This window comes from Vulpes lagopus, chromosome 23, assembly GCF_018345385.1.
Source record: "Vulpes lagopus strain Blue_001 chromosome 23, ASM1834538v1, whole genome shotgun sequence".
Classification (NCBI taxonomy): domain Eukaryota; kingdom Metazoa; phylum Chordata; class Mammalia; order Carnivora; family Canidae; genus Vulpes; species Vulpes lagopus.
Window position 1 is genome coordinate 238,074 of NC_054846.1, and position 20,576 is coordinate 258,649.

General features: G+C 57.7%; 1 long non-coding RNA gene across 1 annotated transcript; it reads left to right on the forward strand.

Annotated features, from left to right (window-relative positions):
- Positions 1-1,662: 1,662 nt before the first annotated feature.
- LOC121481551 lies at positions 1,663-19,207 on the forward strand. Its single transcript, XR_005985313.1, has 3 exons — positions 1,663-1,681; positions 4,817-4,895; positions 15,759-19,207. It is a non-coding gene; the product is annotated as an uncharacterized LOC121481551 (long non-coding RNA).
- The last annotated feature ends 1,369 nt before the right edge of the window (positions 19,208-20,576 follow it).

The following is a 20,576-nucleotide window of genomic DNA, read 5'->3' on the forward strand; positions in this document are numbered from 1 at the left end:
GGAAGGGAAGCTAGCACTTGCTGGATTAAGATTCATGTTAGCCAATGTTCATGTTTCCAGTACACATCTTTAAAGAGATTGATATTTCCAGTGCACATCTTTAACCATACGCTGCCGAAGCAGGTGAAACGCTTAGATAAAAGTGAAGCCAAAAAAATAAAAAATAAAAATAAAAGTGAAGCCAGTCCCCAAACCAGGTCTTCTGATTACAAGAAGAGGAAAAGGATAGGAATGTGGGATCCTGCCCCAAAATTTGAATCCCTGATCTGCCCACTAACCAATTCTGCCCATGAACTAGCATTTAAACAAGCATATAAGCTTGAAATGAAGGGTGCCAGTTGTGTAATATTTGACTCAATTTCATAAAGTTGAGCCCTGCCACGCTGTGTAAAGGAATGAGTAAGCAATACCCTAATGATTTAAAGATCTGGGGATATGGGACAGTGGGGAGGACGACTAACTTACTGAGGCAAATTTAGGTTTTGCTAATTAGGAACATTTCTGTAGCCTATTTGCACGCAAGCTGTATGCCTCATAAAGGAGCTCCAGATTTGCATCAGAACTACTAATAAAGCCCAATTTTATTTTTTATTTTATTTTATTTTATTTTTTTATTTTTTATTTTTTTTATAAAGCCCAATTTTAAAAATTGCTACACTTTCAGAAGAAACCGTAGCTCTGTGAATTTCTTACTTTGGGCCTAGACAAATGAAGAAGTATATTTGGTATCCCTGGCCTTGAGGGACTTTCAATCCAGAGGGAGAGCCAAGTCATGAGTGTGCTCACGTACAACCGCTAGTGGAACAAGGTATTTTGTCTGTACCGTGCGTGTAAGCCCATAGCTACCCGCAGCTACACGTGCCAGCGTTAGCTAAATACTGGAATAAGTCGCCTACATTGTGCCACGCCAGCGGCGAACATCTACAAAAGGGGGCTCAAGATGGACAGACGTCACTGCCGATGACTTAGTTCCAAGAGAAGACTGGACTTGAGGAGATTCTTGTGAATCATCAGCCGCCCGGACACGTCCGTGGTCTCCACTCCGCACACGGTCATGGTGTCTCCAAACAGCATGGGTGGCTTTGAGAACACTCCATGGTGCGGTCCTCAGTACCCAACCGTTCCGCGGTCCCCACTAATTTCCATGACCTCCTTTTATACAGACTGCGGTCTTGGTTGAGTGACCCGGAGTAAATTGCCCCGAGAATCCCTCCTGTGAGGGGGAGAGGATGAGGAGCGCCCCGTGCGTTAGATGAGGACGCCTGTAGAGGAGCTTCCGTCTCCAGGCTCAAGTGCTGAGCATCCCGTCCGGGAAACGTTAGGTGTGTCCTCCGTCTGCCTGGCTCAGCCTCACACCTTCATTGCTGCCTGTTCAAGCCTGGCCCATCCTTCAGAGAACAGCTTTGCCCTCAAGATCCCAACGTTTATAGACACCCCCCAAATTAGAGGCAGAAATACAGAATCGGGTGCCACCCACCTCCCACCCTAACCGCTTACCTGTCCTCCATCCGGTCCTACGCTCTGCTGGGTGGCCCCGGAGCCTGACACTGTCTCTGCCACAGGGTAGTGAAACCGGGGAGCCCTGACCACTGCTGCGCCGGGCCCTGCTCCATCCTGGCTCCGGGGAACCCAGGCAGCTCGTTCAGGAGAAGCTCGTGGGGTTAGCTGGGACCCGAGGGAGGTGAGCCGGGCTCCTGTACCCGGGACTTGAGGGGGGTGAGCCGGGATCTGAGGGGGGTGAGCTGGGTTCCTGTACCCGGGATCCGAGGGGTGAGCCGGGCTCCTGTACCCGGGATCCGAGGGGTGAGCTGGGCTCCTGTACCCGGGATCCGAGGGGGTGATCCAGGATCCGAGGGGGGTGAGCCGGGCTCCTGTACCCGGGACCCGAGGGGGGTGAGCCCGGATCCGAGGGGGGTGAGCCAGGATCCGAGGGGTGAGCCAGGCTCCTGTACCTCAGAGCTCCTTCAGAAGCCCCAGGAGAGCTCTGTCCTGGGGGGTGTCCTGCAGGCCCGCCCCCCGCAGCACCGTGTTCTCCAAGTGAAACGTCTCCTTCATGTGGAAAGTGGGGGAAGAGAACATGGGTCCAGAGAAGAGTCCCCAGAGGTGCCCTGGAGGCGGGGCTCCTGCTAAGGCCACGAAGGCAGGGGGGCCCCGTAGGTCAAGCCGTGCGGGGGGAGGTGGGACAGTGAAGACCTGTGTCCCTGAACAACCAGCAACTGATGGAAAGGGGATGGGCCTGCTGTGTGAGGGCAGGTGAGGGGGGCGAGGCCCCTTAAGGTGGTGGCCTCTTCGGTCCTGGACGACACAGGCGCAGGACAAGTGATGACCTCTGGCCAGGAGCACTGCCTGCTACGGCAGGGATGTCGTCTGACTCGATTCCCGCATTTATCCCCTAAGTAACCCCCCCCACCAGTCTGCATCCCTGGGAACCGCTAACAGGTGCTGCAGGGCTCGGACCTCCGCGGGAGGGCCCTAGGAGCAGGTTTTAGGGCAGGCCCTGGGGCGGGGGGGTCTGAGATGGACACGTGGGGAGGGTGCGGGGGGGCGTCTGGAAAGCCATCAGAGGGCTCTCCCCTCACTCCCGAGCCGCGGCGCCCCGAGAAGCCCCGGCCTCCAGGGGCCCAGCCGTCCAGGGGCTCTCGGCGGGGACCTCAGGACCCGCAGCCGAGCAGGACACACGGGCCCGGCGGTGTGCTGGGCATGGAGTGTCCCGCGTGTCCCCCCGTAAAGCACACATACGTCCCCTCCAGCGTCTCTAACTCCCCCAGGCCCCGGCCATTTGGGCCATAGCCTCACCCGGACCCCCTGGTGGGTGGATCCCACAGGAGGGGGGACCTGAAACACCAGCCCCCCCGCGTGCCCTGCCCACCGAGTGTCCAACCCTCCCCACGGGGCAAAGCCTCCCCCGCCCCGGCTGCGGCTGCACCTTCCTCTCTCGCTCTCTCTTCCTCTCTCGCTCTCCCTGCCCCTCCTTGAAAAAAGAGTGAGGAGGGGAGAGGGGGAATCCCAGTTTAGTTTAAACAGAACTCGGGGGAAATGACATTTGTTTCCACAAGGAGGAAATGAAGCCCTTCCCGTTACCGTGGACTGTGCCCGCGTGGGCTCGGCCGCGCCTGCGAGCCTGGAGCATGAGGCCCCGGGTGTGGGACTTCCCAGGGCGAGCTTCCTGGGTGGGAGCAGGCCCCGCACTCGAGGCCCCGGGGCCCAGGGCCCTGCTGCGCTGGCCGGCACCTGGCGGCGCGTGGTCCAGAGGAGCTTCCGGACGTCCAGGCATAGCCGCCCGAGCCCACGCTCCTGGGCTCCTGTGGCAGCGCCGGCCCTGTGCAGGGTGCCCCAAGCGCCCTGGGGAGCCCACTGGGGACCGGGCACCCGGGGGCCCGCGCAGACGGGCAGCGGCCACTGCGCCACTTGCCATTTCTTGAAGGAGAGCAGCACTGCATTGGGGAACCGCCGGACTGACCTTGGAAAGAGGCGCTTAGACGGGCCCGTCGCCTCCCCTCGCTTCCCCAGCCCTGCAGGGGCCTCCTCGGGGCTTGGCTGCCGTTGTCCCAGGTCCAGCGGCTCGGAGGCCGGGAAGCTAAGGGAGGCCTCTGGGAGGGGAGCGGGGGCTTCCGCACGCGGGTCTGAGCGTGAGCGTCCTTGGCTGGTCCCGCCCGGGCGTCTGAGCCTTCGGGGTCACCGCTCGGCCTTTGCAGGAGGGAGAAGGAGGCGACTAGCGTGCCCGCCGTGCTGGCCCGTCAGTGGACGCCTCGGGGCGAGAGCCACTGAGGACGATATGCACAGGCTGTTCACAGCGGAGGGAAGGGAACACGAGGACGGGTGGCAAAGCTTTGAGGATAAATCTCCAAAGATGGGGCAGATCCGGCCCTGGGACGCAGGGCACGGCAGGGGGCCCCGGGGCAGCTCTCCCTTCCCGGTCGCTGCAGGTGAGCGCGCCGGATCCGTTAGGTAAAGAACCCGACGTGGGCACCGCTGGTGACGGAGCCGCACGTGAGCCCACGGAATCGGACTCCAGGTCTCTGAAGCTCCTTCCAGCGGTTATGGGGCCTGCTCATTTGCTGAAAGAGTAAACAGAGGCCCCCGGGGTCCCTAACAGCAGCTTGAGTCCCGGAAAAGTCACGTCCAGGGTTAGGGGACGGGAGCCCCGTTGGTCCCTTGCATTTGGGGGAAGGTGAGGCAAAGCTGCAGTGTGCACTTTGTTAGTGCAAAGCTCGCGAGTCCTGCGCTTCCAGGGAGTGACCTCTGGGAGCAGAGCGGCCGTTCTCGGGGTTTCCACGCTCAAAGGCTTTTCAACTGCCCCCAGTAGCGGCCTTTGCAGCCAGATTTCAACCACGTGTCACTTCATCGTCACACCTGGTTATTGCCACACACAGAACACAGCCTGACCTCTCAGACTGGACCTTATTTTTGCACCAAACTTGACCTTTTGCTCCACAAAATCCAATTCACATTTCAAGGGTGAAGACTCCACAGCCTTCCCAAAAAGGTCTTAAAAACGCGTTAGGAGCAGCGCATCTCCTGCCGGGACGATGCCCAGAGCGCGCATCGCCCCGCGGCGGCCCCTAAGCGCCCCAAGGCTCCCAGGCCTCCCGGTCGTACAAAGAGGAGCCAGAGCCTGTGACCGAGCCCGGGGACAGCAGCTTGGGTGGGACCCCCTGCGGGCTGCTGGCCGCGCTCGGGCAGCCGAGGCTCCAGGCCAGCACCTGTCGCTGCGGGACGGGGCCTGGCGACAGGGTTGAGGCCCCCCGGGTTGGCGCGGCTGTGACTTCCGTGCAGGCGGAGCTGACCCCCGCCCCCCTGTCCGTCCTCCCCACAGGCAGCATCGCCGCCGTCACGGTGACAGTCATCGCTGTGCTGCTGCTGGTGCTCGGAGCTGCCGCCTACCTCAGGATCAGGTGAGACGGGCTCGCTGCCCTGGGGAGCAGAGGGTGTCACCTGTGGGGCTCTGGCAGAGGGCAGGTCCACTGATGGGTGGGAGCTGGGGGGTGTTGGGGGCGTGGGGAGCTGGACAGGGGAGTGGGCAGGGGAGTTAGCGGGGTGCTGGGGGGTGCTGAGGGTGCTGGCAGGGTGCTGGGGGAGGGAGCTGGGGGGGTGGGAGAGCTGGTGGGGGCGGGTGCAGGTGCTCCGACCTGCGGCCTATCTCAGGATCAGGTGAGATGGGCTCACTATCCCTGGGAAGGAGAGAATGTCACCTGTCGGGCTCCAGAGGAGGGCAGGTCTGCTGACGAGGGGGACCTGGGGGCCGCTGGGGGAGCTGGCGGCGTGCTGGACGGGCTCGCAGCTCGGTGGTGGAACTGAGGAGCAGACACCGGGAGCCGACGTGGTCTGCAGGCGGGTGTGGGGACGGGGACTGGGGTGGAGCCTGCAGCCAGGACCCCGACCCCGGCCCTCGCCCTGCCTCCCGTCCTGGTGTAGACGAGGCCACAGGAGTCCCGAAGCCCAGCTCCTCGGCCCGTGATGCGGGGTGGGTGCAGGCTCTGCAAACGCCGGGGTGGGCATGGGCATGGGCTCTGCAAACACCGCGGCTGCTGTGGGCGCCGGCGCCCGCTCCCTAAGGAGCACAGCGTTGAAAATACAGGGAAGGTGCGGCGCCGTCAGGCCCCGGGGCTCCGTGCATCTGCCTTTGGTTCGGGTCCGACTTCGGGTCCGGGTTCGCGTCCACGTAGGTCTCCGTGCACAGTGCAGGATGGTGCCCTCCTCGGCCTGCCCCCGCCCCTGCCCGGGCCCCCTCCCCTCCGTGTGTCTGCCAAGTAGGTAAATCTTTAAAAAGGAGAAAGTACAGCGTGTCTGTAAAGTTAGATTCCCTGCCCCGGCGCCGATCTTAAAGCGCCTCATCTTGTCTGAAGGGAAGGCGATGAGGGGCGGGAGCTGCGCCTGAGCTCGCCTTCCCCCAGTAGCAGTGGCCGCGGTCGGGGCCCCGCAGTGCGTTGTCCTCGCTCCCGGGATCCCGGAGGCCCCAGGCCGGTGACCCCGGGTCCCTGCAGCGCAGCGGGGCCCATGGCAGGTGGCTGTCAGGGTCGGGGCGCTGGCCTCCCCCTCCCCACCACCTCACCATCCGGAGCAGCTCCGGGCCGTCACCTGTCACCCGCCCCTCGGGAGCCCAGGGCCGCCCTGTGCTGGGGAGTGTCCTCCGGGCTCCTCAACTGCAGATCGATTCAGTGAGGGTCAGAACGAATCAGTCACGGTTTCTCTCCCCGTAGGGTCCTTCTTAAATGTAGGGATAAGGTTAAGGTCGTTGCTTATCTTCGGGAGGACGCGTTTAAGGACGGATACAGTGATCCCGCCCCTCGTTAGAAACCCCCTGAGGAAAACCCCTTTCGGCTGCTCCGTTAATTATTTTGGCAAATTGACAATGTAAGGCAGTGACGAGCCCTCATGGACCTTAAACCCTTCCAAGCGTCACGTTGTCACGTCTGGGAAAGCCGCAATTACGATCCATCAAAGATACCGGGGCTCAATCGGGAAGCGCGCAGGTGCACAGAGGCCCCGGGGCTGGGGTTCCCCCGGCTGGCAGGCGCTTCCGTTCCTGTCACCCAGATGTCTGCCAGCGGTAACGTGGCAAGAGACCTGCCTCCTGTGGTCCTTCAGGCCCCCTGGGTGGGGCAGCAAGTGTCGGGACTCCCGGCCCAGGAGGGGCCTGTGGGCTGTCACCCGGCAGCCAGCGTCCCTGCAGACGTGCAACAAGAGTCTGCAGCCAAGGGCCTGTTGTGAGCTCGGAGGACCGGCTCGGTGGCTCCACCCTCTGCCAAGCCCCGATTGCCTCGGGAGGTTCAGCAACCTCCACCGTGTCCTTGCATCTCCTGTCCTTCGGGGACCCCCCAGGGGCCACCTCCTCCTGTGATCCAAGCGGCTTCTGGAGGCGACTTGTGGAATGAGCTGCCCGAGCCCCGGTGTGGAGGGAGGGGCGCGCTCTGCAGGCAGGTTACACCGACCCCCCTCCTCGCTGGCTAAGCGGCCTTGGGCCGGTCGCAACCTCCCTCACCCTCAATGTCTTTGCCTGTAAAAACACGGTGGCTCACACCTCTCTTTGAAGAAAAAGGTCGATGTGAAGACGGAGTGGGGTCGCGCACGTGGAGCAGCCGTCGGTTGAGGGCATGCACCCTGGGGCAGACCTCCGAAGCCGGCCCTGGTCACTTGTGCCCTTCGTTCCATCAGTCAACCACACGTAGCTGCTCCGTCAGCACGCGGCCCCGATGCCTCACAGGTGACCGTCCCGAGGGTGGAGTCCTCCAGGTGAGCACTCAGCTCCGGTGCACGGTGAGGACGGTGCACGGCTAGGTGCTGCCATTGCAATTGTTGCTAAACCGGTGCTTACGACCTCAGTGCTCAGTAGACGTCCCGTCCAGGGGGCATCAGGGCTCCGGGGGGAGCGGGGGGCGGGAGATGACACAGCAGCTCAGCCTCCTCGCTGCACCCACGTGCAGCTCCGCCCTCTGTTTCTTTGGCTTGATTCTCTAGCTCAATGGTTCTGAATCGTCCATGTGCCTAAGAGCCACTGGGGGAGCTTCCTTTCGTGTGATGATCCGGCGATGCTAGCAGCCCCTCTTGATCGTTGGCCTAAACCCCGTTGAGCCACGTCTAACCTTATTTTGACAGAAATCCCAAAAAGGGGAGGATGTTTGGAAGTGATGCTACAGAAGGTCTTCATGAAGGAAGCAGGTCTCACAAAGACATTGAAAATGAAAATGAAATTTAGGGCAGCCCCGGTGGCTCAGTGGTTAGTGCCGCCTTCAGCCCAGGGCGTGACCCTGGAGACCCAGATCGAGTCCCACGTCGGGCTCCCTGTTTGGAACCTGCTTCTCCCTCTGCCTGGGTCTCTGCCTCTCTCTCTCTCTCTGTGTATCTCATGAATAAATAAAATATTTTTTTAAAAAAAAGAAAAAAATGAAATTTAGTTTAGCCTCCGATGCTTTCCCTGCAGGACGTGCCCACGGCTTTTCCGAGCCGAGTTGGGCGCGCTCTCTGCTAAACAGCGGGACAACAGCCTTGACGGATGTCGGGCGGCTTGTCCGTCGTCAAGCTCAGCTTAGCACATACGCTCAGCGATCAAGTTTATCCACTCACGCGCCAGTGCCCGTCTCCGAAAACACGTGTTAGGAGCAAATACCAGCCTGTAAAAATGTCTGTGATTGAAAAGGTCCGTATGCATGTCTGAACCCACATAGCCCGTTCGCGACTTTTCCTCCGAGTGTCTAGTGCGTTCCTCATGACCGTTGTCCCCGTGCCCGTGTCGGTCATCCTGGGTCTTTGGAAGAAATGAATTTCAAGACATTCCCCCCCAAATCCGAAACAGCAGCACAGTCTCCCGGGTCTTGCCCCCGTAGTGCCCCCGTAGGTGCAGTGTGGGGGCTCGCGGGTGAGGCCTGCGCTGCCTGTGAGAACCACCTGAGTGACCCCGGCCTGCCCCGAGCCCCGGCGCTCCAGGTACGTCCAGGTACCCTCTGGGCGGGGTTCCCCCGCTGTTTCGCGTCTTGGTGGCTTTGAACGTGCTGGTTGGTCCACCTCCTTTTTACCTGGCTCATTGCAGAGCACGTCCGCGGGGAGCAACACTGCACGCACCCCCCTACTCCCAGCCCCTGCCCTGGGTTCACCGCCTCCTTTGCCAGCCCCTCCGCTGGAAGGATAGGAGGCCCCTGGCCGTGCCCTGTATATGATCCAGACGTAGCTGCTGGCAGAGTGCATGAGGCTGGGTGGCAAAGGCTGGGCTTTGGCTGCAGGGTTCATTTATTCCCAATGTGGGGAAGCGGGCTATAAGGCGGGGAAAGCTGCGGGAACCTCTTGAACCCTTTAGCACATGCTCATTAGTTGCCCTGCAGCTGCAGCTTGGACGCAAGCAGGCGTTTCCACGCACAGGCCTCTTCCGGAAGGAGCGTCCGCCAGCCTGATGCTGGCGGGCGACTCTAAGACACGGACTAAATCTTCATCTGCTCCTCCAAAGCGAAGGTGATCATTTAAAGATAAATCCGGGAGGAACTGCTCTTTCAAAGAAACCCGGACCGTGGAAAGCACACCTTGGAAGCGAACGTCTGCCGTGTTTGCATCGCTGCACCTGGCAGAAAGCCGGAGCTCACCGGCCTCCTAGACCACGACACTCCGCCAGCCGCTGACTTACTGGGTGACCGTGGGTGAGCAAGTCGCCCACCAGCCACAGCCTCCTTGGGCTCGAGACCGTCGCGGCTAGACGCGCCCGGCCAGACACGGGGTCCGCCTCGGGGCCGCAGGGTGGAAGGCCGTGCAAGTCCCCGCGATTCTTCTCTGGATCTGAAATCGTTCCAATAATCGATTTATTCTGAAACGGCGACAGTTCGGCGGCGACCTCACCGACGCGTTGGGTCGGATGCGTGCGGCTCTCTGAAGTCCCAGGATAGGGCCTACGAGACCGTGAGGTTTCAGGGAGTGTGTAAAGGACAGAGAGAGAGAGAGAGAGAGAGAGAGAGAGAGGCAGCCCCCACCCGAAACAGGGCGACAGTGCAGCCGTGGCCGACGGACGGCGGAGGCCAAGGCCTGGTCACCAGGGACCAAGGAGCCGTAAGCCGGGCTGCCTTACACGTACTAGGCCGTGTCTCTCGTCTCCTCCCCCTCCTTCCTAGCGCGGCAGGCGCCAACCCTTGAAGGGCACGACTCCCTGGACGGGACAGGAGGGAACCCCGGGAGGTGTCACCAGAAGCTGGGGCCTAACTGAGGCCTGGGCGTGACCCTTATAAGGACAAGCCATTTTCCGACCCGAGCGAAGCAAAACCCTGCATCCGCTTTCAGAGACTGCTGCGCCCCCTCAGGTATTGATGCTACAGTCGGTCTCAAAATAGGGACCGTTTTGCGGTTGTGGGGAAGCCCCGACCACAGATGTCACCCCCGCTTGTGCCTCTTGTCACAAGGCATCAGCATCTCGGGAGGAGGTAAGTCGGAGGGGCCGCTCCCGATAGAGCCACGCCATCCAGAAGGAAGCCGGGAGGCCGGGGCTTAACGTCAGTCACTCCCTGCATCGGCCCCGCGGGCCCTGCTTTTAGGTCTCGAACCGTCGGCAGGGCCCAACTGTGCCGACGCCCGAGGCCTGGCTCAGGGACTGTGCCCGCGCTGCTGCGTAAAGCCTCCCACTGCCTGAGAGAAACGTGGCCCCGACCCTCCTTCGTCTTCCCGTAGTCCAGGTCGGGGTGGTGGCAGCTCTGTCCTCGTGCCCTTTAATACTGTTTTCACTTTGGGGCGGTTCCGTGCCCCACTGGCTGCCCCCGCCGACTGCGCACTACGGCGGGCGTGCACCTGCTCTAGGCGCTCATCACCAGAGGGCTGCCAAGCAGCCACTGCGCCGAGGGCAACACGTTAGGCGTTCAGGCAAGTCAAAGAAAAGTAGGAGGTGGTCGGCCTCCAAGAGGTGGACCACCTGGGGGAGCTGGGGGAGTGTGGGGGGCTCAGCGGGTGAGCACCTGCCCTTGGCCCAGGGCATGACCCCGGGTTCCGGGATCAGGTCCCCATCGGGCTCCCTACAGGGAGCCTGCCTCTCCCTCCTGTGTCTCTGCATCTCTCTCTGCATCTTAGGGATAAATAAAACCTTTAAATAGATTGATAGATGATAGATGATAGATAGATGCTAGATGATTGATTGATAGATGATTGATAGATGATTGATTGATTGATAGATGATTGATAGATGATAGATTGGTTGATAGATGATAGATGATTGATAGATGATAGATGATTGATTGATAGATGATTGATTGATAGATGATAGATGATAGATAGATGATCGATTGATAGATGATCGATTGATAGATGATAGATGATAGATGATTGATTGATGATAGATGATTGATTGATAGATGATTGATTGATAGATGATAGATGATAGATAGATGATCGATTGATAGATGATCGATTGATAGATGATAGATGATAGATGATTGATTGATGATAGATGATTGATTGATAGATGATAGATAGATGATAGATTGATTGATAGATAAGTGATAGATGATTGACTGATAGATTGATAGATGATAGATAATAGATAGATGATAGATGATTGATATATGATAGATGATTGATTGATAGATGATTGATTGATAGATGATGGATAGATGCTAGATGATTGATTGATAGATGATTGATAGATGATAGATTGATAGATGATAGATGATTGATAGATGATAGATTGATTGATAGATGATAGATGATAGATTGATAGATGATTGATTGATGATAGATGATAGATGATAGATAGATGATAAATGATTGATTGATAGATGATAGATGATTGATAGATAGATGATTGATAGATAAATGATAGATGATTGATTGATAGATGATTGATTGATAGATGATCGATGATAGATGATAGATAGATGATTGATAGATGATAGATGATTGATAGATGATAGATGATTGATTGATAGATTGATAGATGACAGATGATAGATAGATGACAGATGATTGATAGATAGATGATAGATAGATGATTGATTGATAGGTTGATTGATAGATGATAGATAGATAGATAGATAGATAGATAGATAGATAGATAGATAAAAAACCGTGCCTGATTTAAGAAGCTTTGACCTAGGGGTAGTCCGAGAGCCACTAGCGACTGTGCTCCTCTGTCTCACACACACACACACACACACACACACGTGTTTGGCGCCCGTCTCTGCAGCGCCCGGGCCTGGCTTGTACCCCAGCACACCCGGTTCTCCTTGCTTAGGCTCGTTGATGCATGGAAACAAGCCGTACGGCCTCAGCGCATCCCCAGAGTGGGCTCATCTAGGTCTCCTGCTTCACTCTCTCCACTTACTGCTATTTTGCTCGACTCCCTGTTCATTCAAACAAGGAGGCAAAGAAAAATGAAAGTGCAGATCCATCCTTTGCGTTTATTCTAGTACTCATGTCGTTGAAGGTCTCTCATAATTCAGCAGATTCCGTACAGCTCTGGTCAAACAGTTTCACCTGAAATGACGATAAGCAGTAAAACCTGATGACCAGGAGACCTTCCATCCCCTGACCCCACTGTAATGCTTTTTAAAAAGTTCAAATAATAGTTATAACAGAGACTGGCTTTACCCCTGTGCGCGGAGCGTGGTTTCCGGAGTTCCTGGCGGGAGGGAGGCAGGCTTGTCCCTCGCGCCGTTTGCATGTTGGCATATTTGCCGTGTGCCTAAGTTTCATCATAATAAGACTTAGGAAGCGGCACTGGCCAGCGTTTGCTGTGCACTCACCAGCGTTTGCTGTGCACTCACCAGTGTTTGCTGTGCACTCAGGCTGGGCCGGGGCCGTTATACGCCTCACCCCCGAGCTCCTCCCGCCAGCCCTACGCATCTCAGGTTCACAGAGGAAGAATCGGGGGTTGGAAGCGTATTCGGGGGGTGGGGTACGTCTACTGGCCCACCTGATGCCTACGGAAGTAGGATGCCGGGAGAGCTAGGAAGTGGCAAGAGCCTGCGCGGCCTGCAGCCGGGGCTTGGGCTGGCTTGCTGCGAGCCCCCGCCTGGGCCAGGAAGCGCTGGGTGGAGTCGCGACGGCTGCGCACCTCTGGGGGGGCTCCCCTCTGTGAGCAGGTGCGCTTTCGAGGATGGGTCTTCTCTCCAATCACCGTCTCTTCGGCAGACGTTTGTTGAGGACTACGTGCTGGGTGTTCTTGGGTGCCTTGGGGACAGTGCCAAGGACAAACAGCAGGCAAGTCACCCGGACGCACGGTTCAGTCAGGGAGGGGACATAACAAAATGAACAAATTATATAGTGTGTTGGAAGGTGATAACTACTCTGAGGAAACTAGGCCAGGAATGGGGCGGCGGGAGCTGCAGATTAGCTCTCAGGAAAGGCCTCACGGAGAAGGTGGCGTTTGTACAGGCTTGACGGAGATGAAAGAAGGCGGTCTGGAGGACGGCTGTCCCCAGCTGAGGAGCAGTACGTGCAAAGGCCCTGCGGTGGCCAGGGTGAGCCAGATGTGATGGCCGGGACGAAGGGGGTGTGCTTGGAGCAGTGGGACAAAGAAGGACTGCAGCAGCTGAGGTGCTCAGAAGAGCACGGGCCAGACCCTCGAGGGCCTTGCAAACCCATGTCATGACGTTGGCAGGGACTCTGAGATAAGGAGCCACTCCATGGATTTTATTTGATTTGATTTGATTATTTTTTATTTATTTTATTTATTTTATTCTATGTTTTATTTTACTTTATTTTATTCTTTATTTTATTTTACTTTATTATTTTATTTTATTTATTATTTTGTATTTATTTATTTTATTTTATATTTTATTTTATTCTTTATTTTATTTTATTTATTTTATTTATTTTATTAATTTATTTTATTTTATAATTTTATTTTATTTATTTATTTTATTATTTTGTATTTATTTATTTTATTTTATTTATTTATTTTATATTTTATTCTTTATTTTATTTTATTTATTTTATATTTTATTTTATTTTATTTTTTTATTTTATATTTTATTTTATTCTTTATTTTATTTTATATTTTATTTTATTTATTTTATATTTTACTTTATTTTATATTTTATTTTATTCTTTATTTTATTTTATTTATTTTATTTTATTATTTTATTTATTTATTGTATTGTACTTATTTTATTTTATTTTATTTTATATTTTATTTCATTTTATTATTTGTAAACTCAGCTAATCAACCTACAATGTATTAATAGTTTCAGAGGTAGAGGTCAGTGATTCATCAGTCTTTATAACACCCAGGGCTCATGACGGCACGGGCCCTCCTTCATGCCCAGCACCCAGTTACCCCATCCACCTACCCCTCCCCTCCTGCGACCCTCAGTTTGTCTCCTATGGTTAAGACTCTCTCTCTCTTTTAAAGATGCTACTTATTTGAGCACGAGAGAGTGAGATGTGAGAGAGCACAGGCTGGGGGAGAGGCAGACGGAGAGAAGCAGCCTCCCCATGGAGCAGGGAGCCCGAAGCGGGGCTTGATCCCAGGCCTGAGCTGAGGCAGGTGCTTAACCAGCTGAGCCACCCCGGTGCCCCTGATTAACAGGCTCTTAGGGTTCGGCTCCTTCTCTGATTTCATCTTGTTTTATATTTTCCTCTCTTTTCCTTTCATCCCGTTTTGTTTCTTAAATTCCACATATGAGCGAGATCGTATAATTGTCTTTCTCTGATTGACTTAGTTCACTCTGCGTAATACCCCGAGTTCCACCCACGTCGTTGCAAATGGCAAGGTTTCATTTTTCTGGTGGCCGAGTTCCATCCCGTTGTACGTCCAGACCACGTCTTCTTCATCCCTCGGTCCGAGGGCACCGTGGCCCGTCCCACGGTGTGGCTCTTCTGGACGCTGCTGCCGTGAGCATCGGGGTGCAGGTGGCCCGGTCCTTCAGGGCGTCTGTATCCTTGGGGTAAATGCCCAGCGGTGCAACGGCGGTCGTAGGGCAGCGTATCCGTAACTTCCTGGGGCCCCTCGGCGCTGTTCTCCGGGGGGGCTGCACCGCCGCCAGAGGGTCTCCTTCTCTGCCCCTCACCAGCGTCTTCCGTTTCCGGACTTGTTAATTTTCTCCATTCCGACAGGTGTGAGGTGGGATCTCGCTGTGGTTTTAATTTGTATTTTTCTGATGCCGCGTGATACGGAACCTTTTTTCATAGAGTGTCTGTAGGTCTTCTCTGGAGAAATGTCTGTTCATGTCTTCTGCCCATTTCTGGACTGGATTACTTGTTTTTTGGGTGTTGAGCTTGATAAGTTCTTTATAGACCTTGGACGCTTTATCTGATACTGGCACGTACCTCCTCTGATTCTGTAGGTCGTCGTTTGATTCTGTCGACCGTCCCTTTGCTGTGCAGACGCTTTTTATCCTGATGAAGGCCCGATAGTTCATTTTGCCTTTGTTTCCCTCGCCCTTGGAGACGTGTCTGGCCGGCAGCTGCTGCGGCCGAGGTCAGAGAGGTTGTTGCCTGTGTTCTCCTCTAGGATTTTGGTGGATTCCTGTCTCACATTTAGGACTTTCATCCATTTTGGGTCTATTTTCACTCCTTGGTTTTAAACAGAGGAGGGAAAACCATCTGACCTCAGTGTCTTATAGAAATAATACTAATTGTGAGACGGGTTCCCAGAATGACCCATCACAGCCTGTGAAACCCATATTGGCCTTGACATAAGGATGCTAATCAGACTCTGGGAAGCTCGGGGCACGGGCTCTAGGTCCGGAAGGTGAGACTCTGACTCACCGCTCGGTGGGTGACGTCGTGCACATCAACAGCAGCTCTGAGAGGGACGTTCTGGGTCAGAGAAGGAAGCGATACTGCCCCATGGCCTTATTTTGAGGGTCAAGTGAACATGGGACAGACACATCGTGTAGACCGTGCAACACGATCCGGAGGGTGGAGGGCAGGAGGGCTGGTGAGAGGCAGGGGGTGTGGTGGTGTCACTGTTACTCCTGCGGAAATGAAGTCCAGGGCTGAAGTCAAGGGCCAGGGATGTAACCTTCCCTCTGCCATTACTTCTTATGGGGCAGCCGTGGGAATGGTCTTCCGCTGCTCCAGCAGGGGAGGTGTGGGGGCGGGGGAGACAAGGACCCCCGGATCTGGGTGGGGGGTGCTCCTGGGTCAGCAGGGCTCACTGCCCGGGGTGTGCAGACCAAGGCCTCCAACACTGGCGGGTGCAAGAGTTGTGCCCCCCCATGGGCCCTGGAAGACCCCCCTCCCGTCATCCAGGCTGACTGCAGCTCTCCGCCCCCCCATGCAGACCCCGGACCACCCCCCTCTGTCTGGGTGCCGGGCTGACCCTGACCGCAGTTCTCCCCCCCCCCCCCCAGGCACTCCTCGTATGGACGGCTCTTGGACGACCAGGACTACGGCTCCTGGGGGAACTACAACAACCCCCTGTACGACGACTCCTAAGAGGGACGTGCCAGGCGGAGGGGCTGCGCTGTTCCTAGGGCTTTCCCCCCGCGACACGTGCCAGCCCCGCTTGTCCTGTGCCCCCCACCTGCTGCTGCCACCCCACCCCCCACAGCATCATCGCTCGCTGCGGGTGGAGGCTTCTGTGCTACAGCTCGGCCCACCTGAGGCCCACGGAGCCTCCTACCTGACACCTGCTGCTTGCGCCCACGGAGCCTCCTGACACCTGCCGCCGGGGCCCATGGAGCCTCCTATCTGGCCCCTGCTGCCTGGCCCCATGGAGCCTCCAACCTGACACCTGACACCCGGGGCCCATCGAACCTCCTGACACCTGCCTGACACCTGGATGCAATGCGAGGCACCAAGGCCTGCGCCACCCGCTGAAGGGGCGCTTCCTGTTTGTGGCAGTTCTTGGACTTTTTATTTGGGAAATGGCATTAAATGTTAAGGGTGTTAAGGCTGTGAGCCCTGGAGGCTGTCGCCCCGCAGGCGAGGAGGTGGGGGCGCGCCTGGGGTGGGGGGGGTGGCCAGGTGTCCCTGAGCTGCGGGGCTGTTACCCCGGGGGCCAGCCTCGGGGGTGTGGGGAGGAGGAGGGGGAGGCCTGGGGTGAGCGGGTGGAGACGAGGCCGGGGAAGGGTGGTGAGGGGGCGGGGGGATGGGGGGATGGGAGGCGGGGAGGTGCGGAGTGAGCGTGGGGGGGCGTTAGGCTCTGGAGGGGGTGGGGAGCGAGGGTCAGCGCGGCAGTGAGGTGCTGGGGCCGGGGGTCAGCGCGGGGGCGGGCGCACCTGCACCTGCACCTGCACCTGCACGGAGCGCAGCCGGGAGGACGGGGACAGGAGGTGGCCCGGAGCCCGGAGCCCCTGCTCGGCCGGAACCCGGTCCACATCGGCCCCGCCCGCGGGGGCCCCAAGGCCGTGGTCGGTGCAGCTGTGTCCACCTCCCCCCCGGGACCCGGGCTACAGGCCGGAAAACCCCGCATCTAGAATTTGGAAAAAGAACGAAGTTTGCAGAAAGCCCTGAGCTGCGGTGTCCGCAAGGGGCGGACGGTTCTGCCCCCCCACCCCCACAGGGCCCCGCCCCCGCACCCCGAGGACCCCCACCCCGAGGCCCCCCCACCCCAATACCCCCACCCCGAGCCCCCCCCAGGACCCCGTCCCCAGCCCCACAGCTCGGCTGCTACTGCAGTGGAGGCCCCGGAGGTGCGCAGCCCCGGGCTCCGGTCCCCAGCAGGACAGCCCCGAGGTGACAGGGTCAGGCCGCTGCCCCCCAACTCCTGCTGCTGGAAGGCGGCCTCGGGCCAGTGCAGGAGGGAACCTCCAGGGGAGACCCGCGGGGCCCCCATCCCCAGGGGAGCTTGTCCCACGGGGCCCCTCAGGGCCCCAGAGACCTCGAAACTGGACCCACCTGCATTTCTGGGGGTGCACCTGTGGCCGCGAGTCCCCGAAGCTCCACCGCCCAGCCTGCCCTCAGGGGGGCCCAGCTCTACGTCACTGGGACAACCTCAGTGGCCAGGCCCTCGGGGGTGCCAGGGCCCTGCCGGGCCCACAGCCTGCCCCCTGCCCCACCCCGCCCCGCCCCACCCCACCCTGCGAACCAAGCACTCCTGGACTCATGTAGCAGAGACGAGCGACCTGGGGGTCCCGGGGGTCTTCCAGCAGAACTGGAGCAGGACGCGGAGGCCGCCAGCGACTCTGCTTCTGATTATTACCAAACAGAACAAAAGGACATTCTCAGAAAACTGCCCAGGGACGACCAGGGGCGCCCCCTCCAGCCAACTGCGCCCACCCCCTTCAGGAAGCCTGCGGGCTTTCAGTTTCGCAAAGGACAATCCAATCAAAACAGGACATGCCCCCCCTTTTTTGTTCCTCCCTTGGCCACAAGCATCTTGAGAAACGTCCACGAAACACCCTTGAAGCAGTGCTCTCGTGGGTGCTGCTGCGGCCACACAGAGGGTCCCCCGGGGTCCCAACCGCAGACTCTGTGAGCGTCTTTCCTCCCCGACGTCCACCGTGGTGCAAGAGCACGTGGTGGGGCTTTGCCCCATGAACCCCCAGACCCTCGCGGCAGAGACAGGGAGCTGGACCGAGAGCAAGTATATCCCGCGCGGGGACGGCTTCCCGTGGAACTAGCAGCCCTGGTCGCGTCGGGTCAGAACACCCCGGGGGGAACCGTATGTTGCCAAGTACTTTTTCTCGGAGTTGCCCAAAGACTTTGAACAACTGTATTCAATACCTGTTGCTCGAAACACACGCACATGCACACGCGCGCACATCTCTGAAATACAACCGGTGTCCTGTACGCGAGGGCGTGTGTTCGGGTCGCCCGAGGGCTGCGGCTCAGCCGCACGACGAGCCGTTCCCCCAGGGTGAGGACTCTGCCGGGGCCAGTGCAGGCCGAGGCGACCCCCCTGTCCTAGGCCAGACGCGGCGAGTGGGGCCGGGGTCCGGCTCTGCCTTCCCTTGTCTTGGCCCCGTGGAGTGTCCTGCCCTCCCCGGGCGCCCGGCCCCACTTCTCCAACACGGGTTGGGGGGGATGGTTGCCGTTGCCGGTTGGCCTCAGCCCAGGCTACCGCACGGGCGTGTTGGGGGGATTCCCGGAGCCGCGTCCGCTGTGTTTTCAGTGTCTGCGGGAAACTCTTCATAGCTCTTCTGAGTGTCACGCAGACGTGTAAGGGGGCTCGGGTTCGGCTTCCTGCTCATTGTTCTGCCCGCGTGCGGTTGGGACGTCAACTATTGAAGGACACCTGGGTCGTGGCCACCTCAGGCCACTGTCACGGCTCGGAGCTGACCCCGCAGCCCACTGACCCGCCTGTGACCGGGAGAACGGTCTCTCTCCTCACAGGAAACGGTGTCCCAGGACGGAGGCTCCACGGAGAACCAAGCCGGGGCCCAGGAGGCTCGGGCAACACGGATGCCTGAGGGCCGGCGCAGCAGACCCCGGCCTTGGCCATCCCGCAGCCTCCTGAGTCCTCTGGGGGAGTTGATGGGTCTGACGCCTCCGGCTGGCCCTTCCGCCCGCTCGCAAGGGCGCACGGTTCAGTCCCTCGCATATGGGAAATGGGTTTAGCAGCTGGGCCTTGTTGATTTGCACGTTGATTCACCCTCCTTGCCTTGAACCTCTTTTCTGGCAAATGAATGTACCGTTTCTACTTGGATTGCAAAGCGCTAGTCGGTACCAGTAGTAGTAGCGGCGCTGCCCAAGAGGCCGGCGCCACGCTGCTTTCTTGGGGTGGGTCAGCCGGCGCCAGGTGAAGATGGAAAGATGTGCGACCTCTTTGATATGTTTGATGTCATCGTGTCTACATTGGTTGTAAGACGTATCGCATAATAATTATAATTATATCAATTAAAGTCGTTAAAAGCTTGCCTCTGGCCGTGGTGATTCACTTTTTGATTTTGTCGTTCAAGCCATTCAGCTGATGGGCTCATATTAAGCAGGCTTGATTTTTTTTTTTTTAGTTTTTTTAATAAATATTTTATTTATTTATTTATTTATTATTTATTTATTTATGAGATGCAGAGAGAGAGAGAGAGGCAGGGACACAGGCAGAGGGAGAAGCAGGCTCCATGCAGGGAGCCCGACGCAGGACTCGATCCCGGGACCCCAGGATCACGCCCTGAGCCAAAGGTAGTGCTAAACCGCTGAGCCACCCGGGCTGCCCTTGATTTGCTCTTAAAGCAAATTAACCCCACATCAATAAATGGTATTTTCTGCACCGCTGCAAGGGACCTGTGATCTCGAAACAGAGTTGAAGGGTGTCAGAAATGAAGAAACTTTCCGAGCAGCGATCTTGCTCTCAACACTACACCAAGCCTTGCAAAAAAAATGTAAAAATAGACATTTTGATTCAATAACTTGGCAGCGGCACAGAGTCAGGTCCTGCTAAGTCCTAGTGGCTTTCGCGGTGTGTTTGCAGGTACTGGGCTCGCCTCATGCTCCTCCAAAAGAATTAAGTTCATCGCACCCGTCCCGGTAAAACAGCGAAGCGTTTCAACCATCCGGAGTACAATAGCGACCCTCAGGAGCTAAGCGAAGATTATTCGGATTCCGAAGGGACGAGCGACCGCACGGCCGCGCACCTGGCAGCATGGCAGAGGAGCCGGCGTGGTGGCCTGAAACCAGGACGTCGAGGTGCCTGGTTTCCAGCGGCTCACACAGGGGACGGGGAAGAGCCACCACGGAGGGAGAGGACCAGGCCCGGGACACGCCCCAGCCCGGGGCTCGGTCCCTTCCGGGGCTGCCGTGGGCACAGGAGCGGGGGCACCTGCGGTGTCCCGAGCCCGGGCGTGGACAGAGGGCGCCTAATAGGAATGCGCAGAGTTTGCCTATTGCAGATTATTGGGTTCAGATCCTTGTGTTTTCCTACATCGTAGCGTTTGCAAGTCGGATCTTACTATGTCTCGGGCATTTAGTGACCTGTCTGCGACCTTTCACCCCTAAAATCGGCAGCACCAGCCCTGGCTGGCTCTATTGCGATTGTCGGGTGCCCGCGGGCGCTGAATGGTGCCGCCCCTGCCGCGGCCCAGGGGCCACCACGGCCTCTCCCAGTTACAGATGGAAACGGAGCATCCGGTCCCGCCTGTGCCAGGCCTCCAGGTTGCGCGTCGCACAGGGTGGCCCTGCCCACGAGCACCTACGGTTGGCAGGCGGCACACGCGTGATCCGAACGGGCGTCACCGAAGCCCCGGGGTCCACTCAGGACACTGGCTTCTGCGCTAAGTCCGACCCGCTCT